General features: G+C 50.3%; 21 non-coding genes across 21 annotated transcripts; 6 read left to right on the forward strand and 15 right to left on the reverse strand.

Moving 5' to 3' along the window:
- Positions 1–1,426: 1,426 nt before the first annotated feature.
- trnak-cuu (transfer RNA lysine (anticodon CUU)) lies at positions 1,427–1,499 on the reverse strand. Its single transcript has one exon. It is a non-coding gene; the product is annotated as a tRNA-Lys (tRNA).
- Positions 1,500–2,357: 858 nt separating this feature from the next.
- On the reverse strand, positions 2,358–2,498 carry LOC141316509 (U4 spliceosomal RNA). Its single transcript, XR_012351411.1, has one exon. It is a non-coding gene; the product is annotated as a U4 spliceosomal RNA (small nuclear RNA).
- A 1,817-nt stretch (positions 2,499–4,315) lies between these two features.
- Positions 4,316–4,388, reverse strand: trnak-cuu (transfer RNA lysine (anticodon CUU)). The gene has a single exon. It is a non-coding gene; the product is annotated as a tRNA-Lys (tRNA).
- An 858-nt stretch (positions 4,389–5,246) lies between these two features.
- On the reverse strand, positions 5,247–5,387 carry LOC141316507 (U4 spliceosomal RNA). The gene has a single exon (XR_012351409.1). It is a non-coding gene; the product is annotated as a U4 spliceosomal RNA (small nuclear RNA).
- Positions 5,388–5,847: 460 nt separating this feature from the next.
- Positions 5,848–5,929, forward strand: trnas-gcu (transfer RNA serine (anticodon GCU)). Its single transcript has one exon. It is a non-coding gene; the product is annotated as a tRNA-Ser (tRNA).
- A 1,280-nt stretch (positions 5,930–7,209) lies between these two features.
- trnak-cuu (transfer RNA lysine (anticodon CUU)) lies at positions 7,210–7,282 on the reverse strand. The gene has a single exon. It is a non-coding gene; the product is annotated as a tRNA-Lys (tRNA).
- Positions 7,283–8,140: 858 nt separating this feature from the next.
- LOC141316506 (U4 spliceosomal RNA) lies at positions 8,141–8,281 on the reverse strand. Its single transcript, XR_012351408.1, has one exon. It is a non-coding gene; the product is annotated as a U4 spliceosomal RNA (small nuclear RNA).
- A 460-nt stretch (positions 8,282–8,741) lies between these two features.
- trnas-gcu (transfer RNA serine (anticodon GCU)) lies at positions 8,742–8,823 on the forward strand. The gene has a single exon. It is a non-coding gene; the product is annotated as a tRNA-Ser (tRNA).
- A 1,279-nt stretch (positions 8,824–10,102) lies between these two features.
- On the reverse strand, positions 10,103–10,175 carry trnak-cuu (transfer RNA lysine (anticodon CUU)). The gene has a single exon. It is a non-coding gene; the product is annotated as a tRNA-Lys (tRNA).
- Positions 10,176–11,033: 858 nt separating this feature from the next.
- Positions 11,034–11,174, reverse strand: LOC141316519 (U4 spliceosomal RNA). The gene has a single exon (XR_012351421.1). It is a non-coding gene; the product is annotated as a U4 spliceosomal RNA (small nuclear RNA).
- Positions 11,175–11,634: 460 nt separating this feature from the next.
- On the forward strand, positions 11,635–11,716 carry trnas-gcu (transfer RNA serine (anticodon GCU)). Its single transcript has one exon. It is a non-coding gene; the product is annotated as a tRNA-Ser (tRNA).
- A 1,275-nt stretch (positions 11,717–12,991) lies between these two features.
- trnak-cuu (transfer RNA lysine (anticodon CUU)) lies at positions 12,992–13,064 on the reverse strand. Its single transcript has one exon. It is a non-coding gene; the product is annotated as a tRNA-Lys (tRNA).
- Positions 13,065–13,922: 858 nt separating this feature from the next.
- LOC141316508 (U4 spliceosomal RNA) lies at positions 13,923–14,063 on the reverse strand. Its single transcript, XR_012351410.1, has one exon. It is a non-coding gene; the product is annotated as a U4 spliceosomal RNA (small nuclear RNA).
- A 460-nt stretch (positions 14,064–14,523) lies between these two features.
- Positions 14,524–14,605, forward strand: trnas-gcu (transfer RNA serine (anticodon GCU)). The gene has a single exon. It is a non-coding gene; the product is annotated as a tRNA-Ser (tRNA).
- Positions 14,606–15,885: 1,280 nt separating this feature from the next.
- On the reverse strand, positions 15,886–15,958 carry trnak-cuu (transfer RNA lysine (anticodon CUU)). Its single transcript has one exon. It is a non-coding gene; the product is annotated as a tRNA-Lys (tRNA).
- Positions 15,959–16,816: 858 nt separating this feature from the next.
- LOC141316510 (U4 spliceosomal RNA) lies at positions 16,817–16,957 on the reverse strand. The gene has a single exon (XR_012351412.1). It is a non-coding gene; the product is annotated as a U4 spliceosomal RNA (small nuclear RNA).
- Positions 16,958–17,417: 460 nt separating this feature from the next.
- trnas-gcu (transfer RNA serine (anticodon GCU)) lies at positions 17,418–17,499 on the forward strand. Its single transcript has one exon. It is a non-coding gene; the product is annotated as a tRNA-Ser (tRNA).
- A 1,279-nt stretch (positions 17,500–18,778) lies between these two features.
- trnak-cuu (transfer RNA lysine (anticodon CUU)) lies at positions 18,779–18,851 on the reverse strand. Its single transcript has one exon. It is a non-coding gene; the product is annotated as a tRNA-Lys (tRNA).
- An 858-nt stretch (positions 18,852–19,709) lies between these two features.
- LOC141316520 (U4 spliceosomal RNA) lies at positions 19,710–19,850 on the reverse strand. The gene has a single exon (XR_012351422.1). It is a non-coding gene; the product is annotated as a U4 spliceosomal RNA (small nuclear RNA).
- A 460-nt stretch (positions 19,851–20,310) lies between these two features.
- On the forward strand, positions 20,311–20,392 carry trnas-gcu (transfer RNA serine (anticodon GCU)). Its single transcript has one exon. It is a non-coding gene; the product is annotated as a tRNA-Ser (tRNA).
- Positions 20,393–21,671: 1,279 nt separating this feature from the next.
- Positions 21,672–21,744, reverse strand: trnak-cuu (transfer RNA lysine (anticodon CUU)). Its single transcript has one exon. It is a non-coding gene; the product is annotated as a tRNA-Lys (tRNA).
- Positions 21,745–22,397: the final 653 nt, after the last annotated feature.

Below are 22,397 nucleotides of genomic sequence, written 5' to 3' on the forward strand. Positions count from 1 at the left end.
CTTTCAAATCTTATCTTTATAAAATAAAATTATCATGTAATTACCACAAATACATGTTTTTATTTTAAATAACTTTAGAATGTAAAGGAAAGCTCTTAATTTTCTTGGTTTACTTAGAGTACTAGTTAAAATGCACTAAGTTAAAAGTTATGCTGACTGTATTATGCATGAAACTAAAGACAAAATAAAACCTAAAGAGAGTCTTTCCACTCTGTAATGGTCTGACCAGATGCTGGACAGTACCACTTTCCTTTAACCTGGGAATAACCAGTAAATTTGCTTTTTGAGTGGCCACATGTTTTACATTGGTAATGGTAATGTTCTTTTGTGTGACGCTTCTTTGGTGGCTCCCCTCTTGCCACACGCTCTTGATCTTCAAGAGCTGCCTTGTGCAGTCTCCAAGCACGCTGTCGGTTCTAAGGAGGTGGTGCAGCTGATGGCTGCTGGCCTTGCGGAAGGGAAGACCAATCCTGAGATTGCGGTGGTGGAGCCGATGACTGTTGGCCTGGCGGAAGGGAAGACCATCCCTGAGGCGGTGGTGGACCTAATGGCTGCTGGCCTTGCGGAAGGGAAGACCTATAGTAAAACCATGGTAAATGACGATAAACACAAGCACAACGTTTTTTTGTTGTTGCTGTTCATTCAGATTTTCATTTATAGTTAGACTGTGTTCATACAGTTGTAATCGATCAGCCAAAAAACACAAAATGGTTACTACGCTTTCACTATAGTAAAAACACGGTAAATTGTCATAAGGAATGACTGCGCTTACAGCTGAAACACGTTTTCTTCTGATTTAAATCAAACTTCAGAACGTGTAAATAGAGTTTAATGAGTAAGATTACATTTAAACGGTGTTTCATTATGGGCAATTCACGAGTCAAAAGTTTGTGAACGCCAAACACGGATGAAAGACGGACGAAAACGTAACGAGTTACCAATTGAGAACATTGTAAACAGAGAGGAAGAAAGTTGAAAACATGTATTACTTTGAAAAGTTATCATATATTTCGTTCCTCTGGTTTTTGAACCTGACTTAGAATGAAACTAAGCGCAGTGAGTGGCTCTCAACAATGGAGCTCGAGTGATGCGATTGGCTCTCATCCATTCTCACAATGGACGACGAGCGACGCGATTGGCTCTCGTCCATTCTCACAATGGACGGCGAGATCGCAATTGGACGAGGAGATGGCCACGGAAACAGACGATCCTGCTCCAGGTAGCGCCACAGAGACAGCTGTTGTGTGTCTGCTGCCGCCGGATCACGGTTGTAAAAGCAAGGGTTAGGGTTAGGGATTAGAATCGCACGTACTAACAGGCTGTTTTGAAAGATGTTTCCGGAGCTCGCAAAATCCACTTAGCCTGTGCGGCGAATGGGCACGCTGGAGCCCGCCACCCTGTTGGGAAGAAAGAGAGCCAACAGAGGCGCCCAACGTGGGGCTCGAACCCACGACCCTGAGATTAAGAGTCTCATGCTCTACCGACTGAGCTAGCCGGGCTTGTTGTGGCTTCCTTCACCGGGTCGGAGGCAGTTTTCATCGGCTCCCAAATGACACAGGCGAAACGGAGGCTCTCGCGTTGTGCGAGACTGTCGAGCCCTCCCCGTGGGTAGGGCTTAGAGCAGGCTTAGAGTTTTCTTCTGTCGGTTTTGACCCAATCTATTTTTGGGAAGCGCAGTTTGACCCAGCAGTGCGGGCCAACAACACGTTCTGTTTTGCCGCGTGAAGGCGGGTCAATGCTTTGGACAGCGTATGGTTGAGATGTGATTTTCCACCAATTTGGGGCACCTTTCTTAAGGAAATCAAGGATGATTTGATGGGAAATGGCAAACTGCTGTAGCGTTTGGCTAACAAGCCAAAGCTACAAAGGATGTACCGGTGCCCCGTCGTCCGAGCAGAATCCACATTCGGCCGTAATCGGAGGTTACTACTAACGTTCGATTGTGTCTCATAGGGAGTTTGACGCAGGGCCTCAGTGGAAAACAGGCCCTCGGCGGCTGAAACAAAAGACGAAGAAGGCATCCACATGCACATGATTCAGGAGTGTTAAACAAAGAAACCACGCAAGATGACGAGGTGGTCCAGCGGTTAAGGCGGTGGAAGGCTAATACATTGTGCTCGACATGCACTGGAAGCTTTAGCGCCACTGAGAGCCCACCGGACCAGACAGGCCCAACCTGTTTACGATGGGTAACGGTGAGCTGTAATTGCGCTGCAGTTTAATGATACCCGTCTTGAGGACATATTTACAAAACAACAAGCCTTCTGGCTCTGGCGCTCAATCATCAGCAGACACCTTTTCAACGAGAAGCAAAACCTAAACGAAACAAGACTACTTTTTCTCAACAATACTCTAAGCCTCCAGAGAGGCTAGCAAAAATTGCCAAAGCTGACTGTATTTCAAGTCATCCTGGCGGGGTATTGGGTAAAGTTTTCAACCAGCAATGATCGCGCCTCGGATAAACCTCACAGGCTACAATATCGCCTCTGCGAAAGAATGCCGGCGACGGTCGTGACCTTTTCAGGCACCTACGTGGATGTGAACCGACAAGGTGGTAGCAAGCTTTAAACTGCCGCACAAACAGTCTCCTGGCACGGGTTGCTGCACCGTGTTTCTACGGAACAGATTAGAGGTGTGTAAAAGACGGCTCATTCACTATTCCCTCTGTGCTCAAAACAGCCTGCTGAAAGCACAGCAGCAGCTGAAAAGGTCCGCAGCATGGCCTCTCTCAGTCAGCAAGGGGGCGGGGAGGCCGAGTGGTTAAGGCGATGGACTGCTAATCCCATCCTTGTCGTTCGGTTCCTTTAGCACTGGACCTTAATCTAGGTCCTGGGGACCCCATGCTGAACTTTTTGTGTGTCCTCCTTATCTAACACACTCAGTTCAGTTCTTTGAGTTCTCTACTAATGAGCTGATGATCTGAATCGGGAGTGCTAAATAAAAGACGCCACGTAATATGACGAGGTGGCCGAGTGGTTAAGGCGATGGGCTGCTAATCCATTGTGCTCTGCACGCGTGGGTTCGAATCCCATCCTCGTCGTTCGGTACATTTAGCAGTGATCCTCGGTCCTGGGGACCCCACTCTGCAATTTTTGTGTGTCTTCCCTATCTGACACACTCAGTTCAGTTCACCGAGCGCTCTACTAATGAGCTGGTGGTCTGAATCGGGAGTGTTAAACAAAAGGACCGCGCAAAACGAAAGGTGGTCGAGTGGTTAAGGCGATGCAAGGCTAGTCCGTTGTGCTCGGCACGCCTTGGTTTGTGTGGGTTCGAATCCCATCCTCTTCATTTGATGCTTTAGCACCACTGAGAGCCCACCGGAACAGACAGGCCCAACCTGTTTACGATGGGTAGCGGCGAGCTGTGACTGTGCTGTAGTTTATTGATAACTGCCGCAAAGTCTTGAGAACATATTGACAAAACAACAAGTCTTCTGGCTCCGGCACGCTATGATCGGTGGACACCTCTTTGACGAGGACCAACAACCAGCCACGCCAATAAAAGGAAACAAAACGAAGCAAGACTATCTTTCTCAACAAGCCTCCAGAGAGACTGGCAAAAATTGCCGATGCTGACTGTATTTCAAGTCATCCCGGTGGGGTATTGGGTATTGACTTTGTGGCAACATGGAACTTTTGCATCTACATTAATATTAGTCTGTTTCTTCTTATTCTGAGGTCACCGTAGCCACCAGATCCATTCTGTATTCCGATCTGATGGTCACTACAGTCCCCCGGTTCCAGTCCGTACCAAGAGCAGATAGTGGATCAGCACCTTCAGCCGAATGTCAGCGGAAACTATGTCAACTAGATGAGCCCCAGAGACAGATCATCAGTAAAGAAGGCATCCACATGCCACAGCAAACTACTCGAGCTGGTGAAAATGTTCACCAAACACCCGCCGCTGAATTCTTTTAAAACAAGCCAGCTTATTGAAGGTGCACAAGATAAACGCCCTGAGAAAGCTGTGCCTCGCAACCCTAAGAATGGCATAGGCGTTAGTGGACACCTGACGCGCGTGCAAAACTCCGGCATTTCACACGACCCTGGGTGGGCTCGAACCACCAACCTTTCGGTTAACAGCCGAACGCGCTAAACGATTGCGCCACAGAGACAGCCGCTGTTGCTTGCTGCCGCCGGATCACCGGTGTAAAAGCAAGGGTTAGGGTTAGTGATAGGGATTAAAATCGCTCGCACTAACAGCGACATCTGTTTTGAAAGATGTTTCCGGAGCTCGCAAAATCCACTCAGCCTGCGCGGCGAATGGGCACGCTGGAGCCCGCCACCCTTTTGGGAAGAAAGAGAGTCAACAGAGCCGCCCAACGTGGGGCTCGAACCCACGACCCTGAGATTAAGAGTCTCATGCTCTACCGACTGAGCTAGCCGGGCTGGTCGTGGGCTTCTTCACCGGGTCGGACCCAGTTTTCATCGGCCCCCAAATTACACAGGCGAAACGGAGGCTCTCGCGTTGTGCGAGACTGTCGAGCCCTCCCCGTGGGTAGGGCTTAGAGCAGGCTTAGAGTTTTCTTCTGTCGGTTTTGACCCAATCTATTTTTGGGAAGCGCAGTTTGACCCAGCAGTGCGGGCCAACAACACGTTCTGTTTTGCCGCGTGAAGGCGGGTCAATGCTTTGGACAGCGTATGGTTGAGATGTGATTTTCCACCAATTTGGGGCACCTTTCTTAAGGAAATCAAGGATGATTTGATGGGAAATGGCAAACTGCTGTAGCGTTTGGCTAACAAGCCAAAGCTACAAAGGATGTACCGGTGCCCCGTCATCCGAGCAGAATCCACATTCGGCCGTAATCGGAGGTTACTACTAACGTTCGATTGTGTCTCATAGGGAGTTTGACGCAGGGCCTCAGTGGAAAACAGGCCCTCGGCGGCTGAAACAAAAGACGAAGAAGGCATCCACATGCACATGATTCAGGAGTGTTAAACAAAGAAACCACGCAAGATGACGAGGTGGTCCAGCGGTTAAGGCGGTGGAAGGCTAATACATTGTGCTCGACATGCACTGGAAGCTTTAGCGCCACTGAGAGCCCACCGGACCAGACAGGCCCAACCTGTTTACGATGGGTAACGGTGAGCTGTAATTGCGCTGCAGTTTAATGATACCCGTCTTGAGGACATATTTACAAAACAACAAGCCTTCTGGCTCTGGCGCTCAATCATCAGCAGACACCTTTTCAACGAGAAGCAAAACCTAAACGAAACAAGACTACTTTTTCTCAACAATACTCTAAGCCTCCAGAGAGGCTAGCAAAAATTGCCAAAGCTGACTGTATTTCAAGTCATCATGGCGGGGTATTGGGTAAAGTTTTCAACCAGCAATGATCGCGCCTCGGATAAACCTCACAGGCTACAATATTGCCTCTGCGAAAGAATGCCGGCGACGGTCGTGACCTTTTCAGGCACCTACGTGGATGTGAACCGACAAGGTGGTAGCAAGCTTTAAACTGCCGCACAAACAGTCTCCTGGCACGGGTTGCTGCAACGTGTTTCTACGGAACAGATTAGAGGTGTGTAAAAGACGGCTCATTCACTATTCCCTCTGTGCTCAAAACAGCCTGCTGAAAGCACAGCAGCAGCTGAAAAGGTCCGCAGCATGGCCTCTCTCAGTCAGCAAGGGGGCGGGGAGGCCGAGTGGTTAAGGCGATGGACTGCTAATCCCATCCTTGTCGTTCGGTTCCTTTAGCACTGGACCTTAATCTAGGTCCTGGGGACCCCATGCTGAACTTTTTGTGTGTCCTCCTTATCTAACACACTCAGTTCAGTTCTTTGAGTTCTCTACTAATGAGCTGATGATCTGAATCGGGAGTGCTAAATAAAAGACGCCACGTAATATGACGAGGTGGCCGAGTGGTTAAGGCGATGGACTGCTAATCCATTGTGCTCTGCACGCGTGGGTTCGAATCCCATCCTCGTCGTTCGGTACATTTAGCAGCGATCCTCGGTCCTGGGGACCCCACTCTGCAATTTTTGTGTGTCTTCCCTATCTGACACACTCAGTTCAGTTCACCGAGCGCTCTACTAATGAGCTGGTGGTCTGAATCGGGAGTGTTAAACAAAAGGACCGCGCAAAACGAAAGGTGGTCGAGTGGTTAAGGCGATGCAAGGCTAGTCCGTTGTGCTCGGCACGCCTTGGTTTGTGTGGGTTCGAATCCCATCCTCTTCATTTGATGCTTTAGCACCACTGAGAGCCCACCGGAACAGACAGGCCCAACCTGTTTACGATGGGTAGCGGCGAGCTGTGACTGTGCTGTAGTTTATTGATAACTGCCGCAAAGTCTTGAGAACATATTGACAAAACAACAAGTCTTCTGGCTCCGGCACGCTATGATCGGTGGACACCTCTTTGACGAGGACCAACAACCAGCCACGCCAATAAAAGGAAACAAAACGAAGCAAGACTATCTTTCTCAACAAGCCTCCAGAGAGACTGGCAAAAATTGCCGATGCTGACTGTATTTTCAAGTCATCCCGGTGGGGTATTGGGTATTGACTTTGTGGCAACATGGAACTTTTGCATCTACATTAATATTAGTCTGTTTCTTCTTATTCTGAGGTCACCGTAGCCACCAGATCCATTCTGTATTCCGATCTGATGGTCACTACAGTCCCCCGGTTCCAGTCCGTACCAAGAGCAGATAGTGGATCAGCACCTTCAGCCGAATGTCAGCGGAAACTATGTCAACTAGATGAGCCCCAGAGACAGATCATCAGTAAAGAAGGCATCCACATGCCACAGCAAACTACTCGAGCTGGTGAAAATGTTCACCAAACACCCGCCGCTGAATTCTTTTAAAACAAGCCAGCTTATTGAAGGTGCACAAGATAAACGCCCTGAGAAAGCTGTGCCTCGCAACCCTAAGAATGGCATAGGCGTTAGTGGACACCTGACGCGCGTGCAAAACTCCGGCATTTCACACGTCCCTGGGTGGGCTCGAACCACCAACCTTTCGGTTAACAGCCGAACGCTCTAACCGATTGCGCCACAGAGACAGCCGCTGTTGCTTGCTGCCGCCGGATCACCGGTGTAAAAGCAAGGGTTAGGGTTAGTGATAGGGATTAAAATCGCTCGCACTAACAGCGACATCTGTTTTGAAAGATGTTTCCGGAGCTCGCAAAATCCACTCAGCCTGCGCGGCGAATGGGCACGCTGGAGCCCGCCAGCCACCCTTTTGGGAAGAAAGAGAGTCAACAGAGCCGCCCAACGTGGGGCTCGAACCCACGACCCTGAGATTAAGAGTCTCATGCTCTACCGACTGAGCTAGCCGGGCTGGTCGTGGGGTTCTTCACCGGGTCGGACCCAGTTTTCATCGGCCCCCAAATTACACATGCGAAACGGAGGCTCTCGCGTTGTGCGAGACTGTCGAGCCCTCCCCGTGGGTAGGGCTTAGAGCAGGCTTAGAGTTTTCTTCTGTCGGTTTTGACCCAATCTATTTTTGGGAAGCGCAGTTTGACCCAGCAGTGCGGGCCAACAACACGTTCTGTTTTGCCGCGTGAAGGCGGGTCAATGCTTTGGACAGCGTATGGTTGAGATGTGATTTTCCACCAATTTGGGGCACCTTTCTTAAGGAAATCAAGGATGATTTGATGGGAAATGGCAAACTGCTGTAGCGTTTGGCTAACAAGCCAAAGCTACAAAGGATGTACCGGTGCCCCGTCGTCCGAGCAGAATCCACATTCGGCCGTAATCGGAGGTTACTACTAACGTTCGATTGTGTCTCATAGGGAGTTTGACGCAGGGCCTCAGTGGAAAACAGGCCCTCGGCGGCTGAAACAAAAGACGAAGAAGGCATCCACATGCACATGATTCAGGAGTGTTAAACAAAGAAACCACGCAAGATGACGAGGTGGTCCAGCGGTTAAGGCGGTGGAAGGCTAATACATTGTGCTCGACATGCACTGGAAGCTTTAGCGCCACTGAGAGCCCACCGGACCAGACAGGCCCAACCTGTTTACGATGGGTAACGGTGAGCTGTAATTGCGCTGCAGTTTAATGATACCCGTCTTGAGGACATATTTACAAAACAACAAGCCTTCTGGCTCTGGCGCTCAATCATCAGCAGACACCTTTTCAACGAGAAGCAAAACCTAAACGAAACAAGACTACTTTTTCTCAACAATACTCTAAGCCTCCAGAGAGGCTAGCAAAAATTGCCAAAGCTGACTGTATTTCAAGTCATCCTGGCGGGGTATTGGGTAAAGTTTTCAACCAGCAATGATCGCGCCTCGGATAAACCTCACAGGCTACAATATTGCCTCTGCGAAAGAATGCCGGCGACGGTCGTGACCTTTTCAGGCACCTACGTGGATGTGAACCGACAAGGTGGTAGCAAGCTTTAAACTGCCGCACAAACAGTCTCCTGGCACGGGTTGCTGCACCGTGTTTCTACGGAACAGATTAGAGGTGTGTAAAAGACGGCTCATTCACTATTCCCTCTGTGCTCAAAACAGCCTGCTGAAAGCACAGCAGCAGCTGAAAAGGTCCGCAGCATGGCCTCTCTCAGTCAGCAAGGGGGAGGGGAGGCCGAGTGGTTAAGGCGATGGACTGCTAATCCCATCCTTGTCGTTCGGTTCCTTTAGCACTGGACCTTAATCTAGGTCCTGGGGACCCCATGCTGAACTTTTTGTGTGTCCTCCTTATCTAACACACTCAGTTCAGTTCTTTGAGTTCTCTACTAATGAGCTGATGATCTGAATCGGGAGTGCTAAATAAAAGACGCCAAGTAATATGACGAGGTGGCCGAGTGGTTAAGGCGATGGACTGCTAATCCATTGTGCTCTGCACGCGTGGGTTCGAATCCCATCCTCGTCGTTCGGTACATTTAGCAGTGATCCTCGGTCCTGGGGACCCCACTCTGCAATTTTTGTGTGTCTTCCCTATCTGACACACTCAGTTCAGTTCACCGAGCGCTCTACTAATGAGCTGGTGGTCTGAATCGGGAGTGTTAAACAAAAGGACCGCGCAAAACGAAAGGTGGTCGAGTGGTTAAGGCGATGCAAGGCTAGTCCGTTGTGCTCGGCACGCCTTGGTTTGTGTGGGTTCGAATCCCATCCTCTTCATTTGATGCTTTAGCACCACTGAGAGCCCACCGGAACAGACAGGCCCAACCTGTTTACGATGGGTAGCGGCGAGCTGTGACTGTGCTGTAGTTTATTGATAACTGCCGCAAAGTCTTGAGAACATATTGACAAAACAACAAGTCTTCTGGCTCCGGCACGCTATGATCGGTGGACACCTCTTTGACGAGGACCAACAACCAGCCACGCCAATAAAAGGAAACAAAACGAAGCAAGACTATCTTTCTCAACAAGCCTCCAGAGAGACTGGCAAAAATTGCCGATGCTGACTGTATTTCAAGTCATCCCGGTGGGGTATTGGGTATTGACTTTGTGGCAACATGGAACTTTTGCATCTACATTAATATTAGTCTGTTTCTTCTTATTCTGAGGTCACCGTAGCCACCAGATCCATTCTGTATTCCGATCTGATGGTCACTACAGTCCCCCGGTTCCAGTCCGTACCAAGAGCAGATAGTGGATCAGCACCTTCAGCCGAATGTCAGCGGAAACTATGTCAACTAGATGAGCCCCAGAGACAGATCATCAGTAAAGAAGGCATCCACATGCCACAGCAAACTACTCGAGCTGGTGAAAATGTTCACCAAACACCCGCCGCTGAATTCTTTTAAAACAAGCCAGCTTATTGAAGGTGCACAAGATAAACGCCCTGAGAAAGCTGTGCCTCGCAACCCTAAGAATGGCATAGGCGTTAGTGGACACCTGACGCGCGTGCAAAACTCCGGCATTTCACACGACCCTGGGTGGGCTCGAACCACCAACCTTTCGGTTAACAGCCGAACGCGCTAAACGATTGCGCCACAGAGACAGCCGCTGTTGCTTGCTGCCGCCGGATCACCGGTGTAAAAGCAAGGGTTAGGGTTAGTGATAGGGATTAAAATCGCTCGCACTAACAGCGACATCTGTTTTGAAAGATGTTTCCGGAGCTCGCAAAATCCACTCAGCCTGCGCGGCGAATGGGCACGCTGGAGCCCGCCAGCCACCCTTTTGGGAAGAAAGAGAGTCAACAGAGCCGCCCAACGTGGGGCTCGAACCCACGACCCTGAGATTAAGAGTCTCATGCTCTACCGACTGAGCTAGCCGGGCTGGTCGTGGGCTTCTTCACCGGGTCGGACCCAGTTTTCATCGGCCCCCAAATTACACAGGCGAAACGGAGGCTCTCGCGTTGTGCGAGACTGTCGAGCCCTCCCCGTGGGTAGGGCTTAGAGCAGGCTTAGAGTTTTCTTCTGTCGGTTTTGACCCAATCTATTTTTGGGAAGCGCAGTTTGACCCAGCAGTGCGGGCCAACAACACGTTCTGTTTTGCCGCGTGAAGGCGGGTCAATGCTTTGGACAGCGTATGGTTGAGATGTGATTTTCCACCAATTTGGGGCACCTTTCTTAAGGAAATCAAGGATGATTTGATGGGAAATGGCAAACTGCTGTAGCGTTTGGCTAACAAGCCAAAGCTACAAAGGATGTACCGGTGCCCCGTCGTCCGAGCAGAATCCACATTCGGCCGTAATCGGAGGTTACTACTAACGTTCGATTGTGTCTCATAGGGAGTTTGACGCAGGGCCTCAGTGGAAAACAGGCCCTCGGCGGCTGAAACAAAAGACGAAGAAGGCATCCACATGCACATGATTCAGGAGTGTTAAACAAAGAAACCACGCAAGATGACGAGGTGGTCCAGCGGTTAAGGCGGTGGAAGGCTAATACATTGTGCTCGACATGCACTGGAAGCTTTAGCGCCACTGAGAGCCCACCGGACCAGACAGGCCCAACCTGTTTACGATGGGTAACGGTGAGCTGTAATTGCGCTGCAGTTTAATGATACCCGTCTTGAGGACATATTTACAAAACAACAAGCCTTCTGGCTTTGGCGCTCAATCATCAGCAGACACCTTTTCAACGAGAAGCAAAACCTAAACGAAACAAGACTACTTTTTCTCAACAATACTCTAAGCCTCCAGAGAGGCTAGCAAAAATTGCTAAAGCTGACTGTATTTCAAGTCATCCTGGCGGGGTATTGGGTAAAGTTTTCAACCAGCAATGATCGCGCCTCGGATAAACCTCACAGGCTACAATATTGCCTCTGCGAAAGAATGCCGGCGACGGTCGTGACCTTTTCAGGCACCTACGTGGATGTGAACCGACAAGGTGGTAGCAAGCTTTAAACTGCCGCACAAACAGTCTCCTGGCACGGGTTGCTGCACCGTGTTTCTACGGAACAGATTAGAGGTGTGTAAAAGACGGCTCATTCACTATTCCCTCTGTGCTCAAAACAGCCTGCTGAAAGCACAGCAGCAGCTGAAAAGGTCCGCAGCATGGCCTCTCTCAGTCAGCAAGGGGGAGGGGAGGCCGAGTGGTTAAGGCGATGGACTGCTAATCCCATCCTTGTCGTTCGGTTCCTTTAGCACTGGACCTTAATCTAGGTCCTGGGGACCCCATGCTGAACTTTTTGTGTGTCCTCCTTATCTAACACACTCAGTTCAGTTCTTTGAGTTCTCTACTAATGAGCTGATGATCTGAATCGGGAGTGCTAAATAAAAGACGCCAAGTAATATGACGAGGTGGCCGAGTGGTTAAGGCGATGGACTGCTAATCCATTGTGCTCTGCACGCGTGGGTTCGAATCCCATCCTCGTCGTTCGGTACATTTAGCAGTGATCCTCGGTCCTGGGGACCCCACTCTGCAATTTTTGTGTGTCTTCCCTATCTGACACACTCAGTTCAGTTCACCGAGCGCTCTACTAATGAGCTGGTGGTCTGAATCGGGAGTGTTAAACAAAAGGACCGCGCAAAACGAAAGGTGGTCGAGTGGTTAAGGCGATGCAAGGCTAGTCCGTTGTGCTCGGCACGCCTTGGTTTGTGTGGGTTCGAATCCCATCCTCTTCATTTGATGCTTTAGCACCACTGAGAGCCCACCGGAACAGACAGGCCCAACCTGTTTACGATGGGTAGCGGCGAGCTGTGACTGTGCTGTAGTTTATTGATAACTGCCGCAAAGTCTTGAGAACATATTGACAAAACAACAAGTCTTCTGGCTCCGGCACGCTATGATCGGTGGACACCTCTTTGACGAGGACCAACAACCAGCCACGCCAATAAAAGGAAACAAAACGAAGCAAGACTATCTTTCTCAACAAGCCTCCAGAGAGACTGGCAAAAATTGCCGATGCTGACTGTATTTCAAGTCATCCCGGTGGGGTATTGGGTATTGACTTTGTGGCAACATGGAACTTTTGCATCTACATTAATATTAGTCTGTTTCTTCTTATTCTGAGGTCACCGTAGCCACCAGATCCATTCTGTATTCCGATCTGATGGTCACTACAGTCCCCCGGTTCCAGTCCGTACCAAGAGCAGATAGTGGATCAGCACCTTCAGCCGAATGTCAGCGGAAACTATGTCAACTAGATGAGCCCCAGAGACAGATCATCAGTAAAGAAGGCATCCACATGCCACAGCAAACTACTCGAGCTGGTGAAAATGTTCACCAAACACCCGCCGCTGAATTCTTTTAAAACAAGCCAGCTTATTGAAGGTGCACAAGATAAACGCCCTGAGAAAGCTGTGCCTCGCAACCCTAAGAATGGCATAGGCGTTAGTGGACACCTGACGCGCGTGCAAAACTCCGGCATTTCACACGACCCTGGGTGGGCTCGAACCACCAACCTTTCGGTTAACAGCCGAACGCGCTAAACGATTGCGCCACAGAGACAGCCGCTGTTGCTTGCTGCCGCCGGATCACCGGTGTAAAAGCAAGGGTTAGGGTTAGTGATAGGGATTAAAATCGCTCGCACTAACAGCGACATCTGTTTTGAAAGATGTTTCCGGAGCTCGCAAAATCCACTCAGCCTGCGCGGCGAATGGGCACGCTGGAGCCCGCCACCCTTTTGGGAAGAAAGAGAGTCAACAGAGCCGCCCAACGTGGGGCTCGAACCCACGACCCTGAGATTAAGAGTCTCATGCTCTACCGACTGAGCTAGCCGGGCTGGTCGTGGGCTTCTTCACCGGGTCGGACCCAGTTTTCATCGGCCCCCAAATTACACAGGCGAAACGGAGGCTCTCGCGTTGTGCGAGACTGTCGAGCCCTCCCCGTGGGTAGGGCTTAGAGCAGGCTTAGAGTTTTCTTCTGTCGGTTTTGACCCAATCTATTTTTGGGAAGCGCAGTTTGACCCAGCAGTGCGGGCCAACAACACGTTCTGTTTTGCCGCGTGAAGGCGGGTCAATGCTTTGGACAGCGTATGGTTGAGATGTGATTTTCCACCAATTTGGGGCACCTTTCTTAAGGAAATCAAGGATGATTTGATGGGAAATGGCAAACTGCTGTAGCGTTTGGCTAACAAGCCAAAGCTACAAAGGATGTACCGGTGCCCCGTCATCCGAGCAGAATCCACATTCGGCCGTAATCGGAGGTTACTACTAACGTTCGATTGTGTCTCATAGGGAGTTTGACGCAGGGCCTCAGTGGAAAACAGGCCCTCGGCGGCTGAAACAAAAGACGAAGAAGGCATCCACATGCACATGATTCAGGAGTGTTAAACAAAGAAACCACGCAAGATGACGAGGTGGTCCAGCGGTTAAGGCGGTGGAAGGCTAATACATTGTGCTCGACATGCACTGGAAGCTTTAGCGCCACTGAGAGCCCACCGGACCAGACAGGCCCAACCTGTTTACGATGGGTAACGGTGAGCTGTAATTGCGCTGCAGTTTAATGATACCCGTCTTGAGGACATATTTACAAAACAACAAGCCTTCTGGCTCTGGCGCTCAATCATCAGCAGACACCTTTTCAACGAGAAGCAAAACCTAAACGAAACAAGACTACTTTTTCTCAACAATACTCTAAGCCTCCAGAGAGGCTAGCAAAAATTGCCAAAGCTGACTGTATTTCAAGTCATCATGGCGGGGTATTGGGTAAAGTTTTCAACCAGCAATGATCGCGCCTCGGATAAACCTCACAGGCTACAATATTGCCTCTGCGAAAGAATGCCGGCGACGGTCGTGACCTTTTCAGGCACCTACGTGGATGTGAACCGACAAGGTGGTAGCAAGCTTTAAACTGCCGCACAAACAGTCTCCTGGCACGGGTTGCTGCAACGTGTTTCTACGGAACAGATTAGAGGTGTGTAAAAGACGGCTCATTCACTATTCCCTCTGTGCTCAAAACAGCCTGCTGAAAGCACAGCAGCAGCTGAAAAGGTCCGCAGCATGGCCTCTCTCAGTCAGCAAGGGGGCGGGGAGGCCGAGTGGTTAAGGCGATGGACTGCTAATCCCATCCTTGTCGTTCGGTTCCTTTAGCACTGGACCTTAATCTAGGTCCTGGGGACCCCATGCTGAACTTTTTGTGTGTCCTCCTTATCTAACACACTCAGTTCAGTTCTTTGAGTTCTCTACTAATGAGCTGATGATCTGAATCGGGAGTGCTAAATAAAAGACGCCACGTAATATGACGAGGTGGCCGAGTGGTTAAGGCGATGGACTGCTAATCCATTGTGCTCTGCACGCGTGGGTTCGAATCCCATCCTCGTCGTTCGGTACATTTAGCAGCGATCCTCGGTCCTGGGGACCCCACTCTGCAATTTTTGTGTGTCTTCCCTATCTGACACACTCAGTTCAGTTCACCGAGCGCTCTACTAATGAGCTGGTGGTCTGAATCGGGAGTGTTAAACAAAAGGACCGCGCAAAACGAAAGGTGGTCGAGTGGTTAAGGCGATGCAAGGCTAGTCCGTTGTGCTCGGCACGCCTTGGTTTGTGTGGGTTCGAATCCCATCCTCTTCATTTGATGCTTTAGCACCACTGAGAGCCCACCGGAACAGACAGGCCCAACCTGTTTACGATGGGTAGCGGCGAGCTGTGACTGTGCTGTAGTTTATTGATAACTGCCGCAAAGTCTTGAGAACATATTGACAAAACAACAAGTCTTCTGGCTCCGGCACGCTATGATCGGTGGACACCTCTTTGACGAGGACCAACAACCAGCCACGCCAATAAAAGGAAACAAAACGAAGCAAGACTATCTTTCTCAACAAGCCTCCAGAGAGACTGGCAAAAATTGCCGATGCTGACTGTATTTTCAAGTCATCCCGGTGGGGTATTGGGTATTGACTTTGTGGCAACATGGAACTTTTGCATCTACATTAATATTAGTCTGTTTCTTCTTATTCTGAGGTCACCGTAGCCACCAGATCCATTCTGTATTCCGATCTGATGGTCACTACAGTCCCCCGGTTCCAGTCCGTACCAAGAGCAGATAGTGGATCAGCACCTTCAGCCGAATGTCAGCGGAAACTATGTCAACTAGATGAGCCCCAGAGACAGATCATCAGTAAAGAAGGCATCCACATGCCACAGCAAACTACTCGAGCTGGTGAAAATGTTCACCAAACACCCGCCGCTGAATTCTTTTAAAACAAGCCAGCTTATTGAAGGTGCACAAGATAAACGCCCTGAGAAAGCTGTGCCTCGCAACCCTAAGAATGGCATAGGCGTTAGTGGACACCTGACGCGCGTGCAAAACTCCGGCATTTCACACGTCCCTGGGTGGGCTCGAACCACCAACCTTTCGGTTAACAGCCGAACGCTCTAACCGATTGCGCCACAGAGACAGCCGCTGTTGCTTGCTGCCGCCGGATCACCGGTGTAAAAGCAAGGGTTAGGGTTAGTGATAGGGATTAAAATCGCTCGCACTAACAGCGACATCTGTTTTGAAAGATGTTTCCGGAGCTCGCAAAATCCACTCAGCCTGCGCGGCGAATGGGCACGCTGGAGCCCGCCAGCCACCCTTTTGGGAAGAAAGAGAGTCAACAGAGCCGCCCAACGTGGGGCTCGAACCCACGACCCTGAGATTAAGAGTCTCATGCTCTACCGACTGAGCTAGCCGGGCTGGTCGTGGGGTTCTTCACCGGGTCGGACCCAGTTTTCATCGGCCCCCAAATTACACATGCGAAACGGAGGCTCTCGCGTTGTGCGAGACTGTCGAGCCCTCCCCGTGGGTAGGGCTTAGAGCAGGCTTAGAGTTTTCTTCTGTCGGTTTTGACCCAATCTATTTTTGGGAAGCGCAGTTTGACCCAGCAGTGCGGGCCAACAACACGTTCTGTTTTGCCGCGTGAAGGCGGGTCAATGCTTTGGACAGCGTATGGTTGAGATGTGATTTTCCACCAATTTGGGGCACCTTTCTTAAGGAAATCAAGGATGATTTGATGGGAAATGGCAAACTGCTGTAGCGTTTGGCTAACAAGCCAAAGCTACAAAGGATGTACCGGTGCCCCGTCGTCCGAGCAGAATCCACATTCGGCCGTAATCGGAGGTTACTACTAACGTTCGATTGTGTCTCATAGGGAGTTTGACGCAGGGCCTCAGTGGAAAACAGGCCCTCGGCGGCTGAAACAAAAGACGAAGAAGGCATCCACATGCACATGATTCAGGAGTGTTAAACAAAGAAACCACGCAAGATGACGAGGTGGTCCAGCGGTTAAGGCGGTGGAAGGCTAATACATTGTGCTCGACATGCACTGGAAGCTTTAGCGCCACTGAGAGCCCACCGGACCAGACAGGCCCAACCTGTTTACGATGGGTAACGGTGAGCTGTAATTGCGCTGCAGTTTAATGATACCCGTCTTGAGGACATATTTACAAAACAACAAGCCTTCTGGCTCTGGCGCTCAATCATCAGCAGACACCTTTTCAACGAGAAGCAAAACCTAAACGAAACAAGACTACTTTTTCTCAACAATACTCTAAGCCTCCAGAGAGGCTAGCAAAAATTGCCAAAGCTGACTGTATTTCAAGTCATCCTGGCGGGGTATTGGGTAAAGTTTTCAACCAGCAATGATCGCGCCTCGGATAAACCTCACAGGCTACAATATCGCCTCTGCGAAAGAATGCCGGCGACGGTCGTGACCTTTTCAGGCACCTACGTGGATGTGAACCGACAAGGTGGTAGCAAGCTTTAAACTGCCGCACAAACAGTCTCCTGGCACGGGTTGCTGCACCGTGTTTCTACGGAACAGATTAGAGGTGTGTAAAAGACGGCTCATTCACTATTCCCTCTGTGCTCAAAACAGCCTGCTGAAAGCACAGCAGCAGCTGAAAAGGTCCGCAGCATGGCCTCTCTCAGTCAGCAAGGGGGAGGGGAGGCCGAGTGGTTAAGGCGATGGACTGCTAATCCCATCCTTGTCGTTCGGTTCCTTTAGCACTGGACCTTAATCTAGGTCCTGGGGACCCCATGCTGAACTTTTTGTGTGTCCTCCTTATCTAACACACTCAGTTCAGTTCTTTGAGTTCTCTACTAATGAGCTGATGATCTGAATCGGGAGTGCTAAATAAAAGACGCCAAGTAATATGACGAGGTGGCCGAGTGGTTAAGGCGATGGACTGCTAATCCATTGTGCTCTGCACGCGTGGGTTCGAATCCCATCCTCGTCGTTCGGTACATTTAGCAGTGATCCTCGGTCCTGGGGACCCCACTCTGCAATTTTTGTGTGTCTTCCCTATCTGACACACTCAGTTCAGTTCACCGAGCGCTCTACTAATGAGCTGGTGGTCTGAATCGGGAGTGTTAAACAAAAGGACCGCGCAAAACGAAAGGTGGTCGAGTGGTTAAGGCGATGCAAGGCTAGTCCGTTGTGCTCGGCACGCCTTGGTTTGTGTGGGTTCGAATCCCATCCTCTTCATTTGATGCTTTAGCACCACTGAGAGCCCACCGGAACAGACAGGCCCAACCTGTTTACGATGGGTAGCGGCGAGCTGTGACTGTGCTGTAGTTTATTGATAACTGCCGCAAAGTCTTGAGAACATATTGACAAAACAACAAGTCTTCTGGCTCCGGCACGCTATGATCGGTGGACACCTCTTTGACGAGGACCAACAACCAGCCACGCCAATAAAAGGAAACAAAACGAAGCAAGACTATCTTTCTCAACAAGCCTCCAGAGAGACTGGCAAAAATTGCCGATGCTGACTGTATTTCAAGTCATCCCGGTGGGGTATTGGGTATTGACTTTGTGGCAACATGGAACTTTTGCATCTACATTAATATTAGTCTGTTTCTTCTTATTCTGAGGTCACCGTAGCCACCAGATCCATTCTGTATTCCGATCTGATGGTCACTACAGTCCCCCGGTTCCAGTCCGTACCAAGAGCAGATAGTGGATCAGCACCTTCAGCCGAATGTCAGCGGAAACTATGTCAACTAGATGAGCCCCAGAGACAGATCATCAGTAAAGAAGGCATCCACATGCCACAGCAAACTACTCGAGCTGGTGAAAATGTTCACCAAACACCCGCCGCTGAATTCTTTTAAAACAAGCCAGCTTATTGAAGGTGCACAAGATAAACGCCCTGAGAAAGCTGTGCCTCGCAACCCTAAGAATGGCATAGGCGTTAGTGGACACCTGACGCGCGTGCAAAACTCCGGCATTTCACACGACCCTGGGTGGGCTCGAACCACCAACCTTTCGGTTAACAGCCGAACGCGCTAAACGATTGCGCCACAGAGACAGCCGCTGTTGCTTGCTGCCGCCGGATCACCGGTGTAAAAGCAAGGGTTAGGGTTAGTGATAGGGATTAAAATCGCTCGCACTAACAGCGACATCTGTTTTGAAAGATGTTTCCGGAGCTCGCAAAATCCACTCAGCCTGCGCGGCGAATGGGCACGCTGGAGCCCGCCAGCCACCCTTTTGGGAAGAAAGAGAGTCAACAGAGCCGCCCAACGTGGGGCTCGAACCCACGACCCTGAGATTAAGAGTCTCATGCTCTACCGACTGAGCTAGCCGGGCTGGTCGTGGGCTTCTTCACCGGGTCGGACCCAGTTTTCATCGGCCCCCAAATTACACAGGCGAAACGGAGGCTCTCGCGTTGTGCGAGACTGTCGAGCCCTCCCCGTGGGTAGGGCTTAGAGCAGGCTTAGAGTTTTCTTCTGTCGGTTTTGACCCAATCTATTTTTGGGAAGCGCAGTTTGACCCAGCAGTGCGGGCCAACAACACGTTCTGTTTTGCCGCGTGAAGGCGGGTCAATGCTTTGGACAGCGTATGGTTGAGATGTGATTTTCCACCAATTTGGGGCACCTTTCTTAAGGAAATCAAGGATGATTTGATGGGAAATGGCAAACTGCTGTAGCGTTTGGCTAACAAGCCAAAGCTACAAAGGATGTACCGGTGCCCCGTCGTCCGAGCAGAATCCACATTCGGCCGTAATCGGAGGTTACTACTAACGTTCGATTGTGTCTCATAGGGAGTTTGACGCAGGGCCTCAGTGGAAAACAGGCCCTCGGCGGCTGAAACAAAAGACGAAGAAGGCATCCACATGCACATGATTCAGGAGTGTTAAACAAAGAAACCACGCAAGATGACGAGGTGGTCCAGCGGTTAAGGCGGTGGAAGGCTAATACATTGTGCTCGACATGCACTGGAAGCTTTAGCGCCACTGAGAGCCCACCGGACCAGACAGGCCCAACCTGTTTACGATGGGTAACGGTGAGCTGTAATTGCGCTGCAGTTTAATGATACCCGTCTTGAGGACATATTTACAAAACAACAAGCCTTCTGGCTCTGGCGCTCAATCATCAGCAGACACCTTTTCAACGAGAAGCAAAACCTAAACGAAACAAGACTACTTTTTCTCAACAATACTCTAAGCCTCCAGAGAGGCTAGCAAAAATTGCTAAAGCTGACTGTATTTCAAGTCATCCTGGCGGGGTATTGGGTAAAGTTTTCAACCAGCAATGATCGCGCCTCGGATAAACCTCACAGGCTACAATATTGCCTCTGCGAAAGAATGCCGGCGACGGTCGTGACCTTTTCAGGCACCTACGTGGATGTGAACCGACAAGGTGGTAGCAAGCTTTAAACTGCCGCACAAACAGTCTCCTGGCACGGGTTGCTGCACCGTGTTTCTACGGAACAGATTAGAGGTGTGTAAAAGACGGCTCATTCACTATTCCCTCTGTGCTCAAAACAGCCTGCTGAAAGCACAGCAGCAGCTGAAAAGGTCCGCAGCATGGCCTCTCTCAGTCAGCAAGGGGGAGGGGAGGCCGAGTGGTTAAGGCGATGGACTGCTAATCCCATCCTTGTCGTTCGGTTCCTTTAGCACTGGACCTTAATCTAGGTCCTGGGGACCCCATGCTGAACTTTTTGTGTGTCCTCCTTATCTAACACACTCAGTTCAGTTCTTTGAGTTCTCTACTAATGAGCTGATGATCTGAATCGGGAGTGCTAAATAAAAGACGCCAAGTAATATGACGAGGTGGCCGAGTGGTTAAGGCGATGGACTGCTAATCCATTGTGCTCTGCACGCGTGGGTTCGAATCCCATCCTCGTCGTTCGGTACATTTAGCAGTGATCCTCGGTCCTGGGGACCCCACTCTGCAATTTTTGTGTGTCTTCCCTATCTGACACACTCAGTTCAGTTCACCGAGCGCTCTACTAATGAGCTGGTGGTCTGAATCGGGAGTGTTAAACAAAAGGACCGCGCAAAACGAAAGGTGGTCGAGTGGTTAAGGCGATGCAAGGCTAGTCCGTTGTGCTCGGCACGCCTTGGTTTGTGTGGGTTCGAATCCCATCCTCTTCATTTGATGCTTTAGCACCACTGAGAGCCCACCGGAACAGACAGGCCCAACCTGTTTACGATGGGTAGCGGCGAGCTGTGACTGTGCTGTAGTTTATTGATAACTGCCGCAAAGTCTTGAGAACATATTGACAAAACAACAAGTCTTCTGGCTCCGGCACGCTATGATCGGTGGACACCTCTTTGACGAGGACCAACAACCAGCCACGCCAATAAAAGGAAACAAAACGAAGCAAGACTATCTTTCTCAACAAGCCTCCAGAGAGACTGGCAAAAATTGCCGATGCTGACTGTATTTCAAGTCATCCCGGTGGGGTATTGGGTATTGACTTTGTGGCAACATGGAACTTTTGCATCTACATTAATATTAGTCTGTTTCTTCTTATTCTGAGGTCACCGTAGCCACCAGATCCATTCTGTATTCCGATCTGATGGTCACTACAGTCCCCCGGTTCCAGTCCGTACCAAGAGCAGATAGTGGATCAGCACCTTCAGCCGAATGTCAGCGGAAACTATGTCAACTAGATGAGCCCCAGAGACAGATCATCAGTAAAGAAGGCATCCACATGCCACAGCAAACTACTCGAGCTGGTGAAAATGTTCACCAAACACCCGCCGCTGAATTCTTTTAAAACAAGCCAGCTTATTGAAGGTGCACAAGATAAACGCCCTGAGAAAGCTGTGCCTCGCAACCCTAAGAATGGCATAGGCGTTAGTGGACACCTGACGCGCGTGCAAAACTCCGGCATTTCACACGACCCTGGGTGGGCTCGAACCACCAACCTTTCGGTTAACAGCCGAACGCGCTAAACGATTGCGCCACAGAGACAGCCGCTGTTGCTTGCTGCCGCCGGATCACCGGTGTAAAAGCAAGGGTTAGGGTTAGTGATAGGGATTAAAATCGCTCGCACTAACAGCGACATCTGTTTTGAAAGATGTTTCCGGAGCTCGCAAAATCCACTCAGCCTGCGCGGCGAATGGGCACGCTGGAGCCCGCCAGCCACCCTTTTGGGAAGAAAGAGAGTCAACAGAGCCGCCCAACGTGGGGCTCGAACCCACGACCCTGAGATTAAGAGTCTCATGCTCTACCGACTGAGCTAGCCGGGCTGGTCGTGGGCTTCTTCACCGGGTCGGACCCAGTTTTCATCGGCCCCCAAATTACACATGCGAAACGGAGGCTCTCGCGTTGTGCGAGACTGTCGAGCCCTCCCCGTGGGTAGGGCTTAGAGCAGGCTTAGAGTTTTCTTCTGTCGGTTTTGACCCAATCTATTTTTGGGAAGCGCAGTTTGACCCAGCAGTGCGGGCCAACAACACGTTCTGTTTTGCCGCGTGAAGGCGGGTCAATGCTTTGGACAGCGTATGGTTGAGATGTGATTTTCCACCAATTTGGGGCACCTTTCTTAAGGAAATCAAGGATGATTTGATGGGAAATGGCAAACTGCTGTAGCGTTTGGCTAACAAGCCAAAGCTACAAAGGATGTACCGGTGCCCCGTCGTCCGAGCAGAATCCACATTCGGCCGTAATCGGAGGTTACTACTAACGTTCGATTGTGTCTCATAGGGAGTTTGACGCAGGGCCTCAGTGGAAAACAGGCCCTCGGCGGCTGAAACAAAAGACGAAGAAGGCATCCACATGCACATGATTCAGGAGTGTTAAACAAAGAAACCACGCAAGATGACGAGGTGGTCCAGCGGTTAAGGCGGTGGAAGGCTAATACATTGTGCTCGACATGCACTGGAAGCTTTAGCGCCACTGAGAG

This window comes from Garra rufa, unplaced genomic scaffold (genome assembly GCF_049309525.1).
Source record: "Garra rufa unplaced genomic scaffold, GarRuf1.0 hap1_unplaced_096, whole genome shotgun sequence".
Classification (NCBI taxonomy): domain Eukaryota; kingdom Metazoa; phylum Chordata; class Actinopteri; order Cypriniformes; family Cyprinidae; genus Garra; species Garra rufa.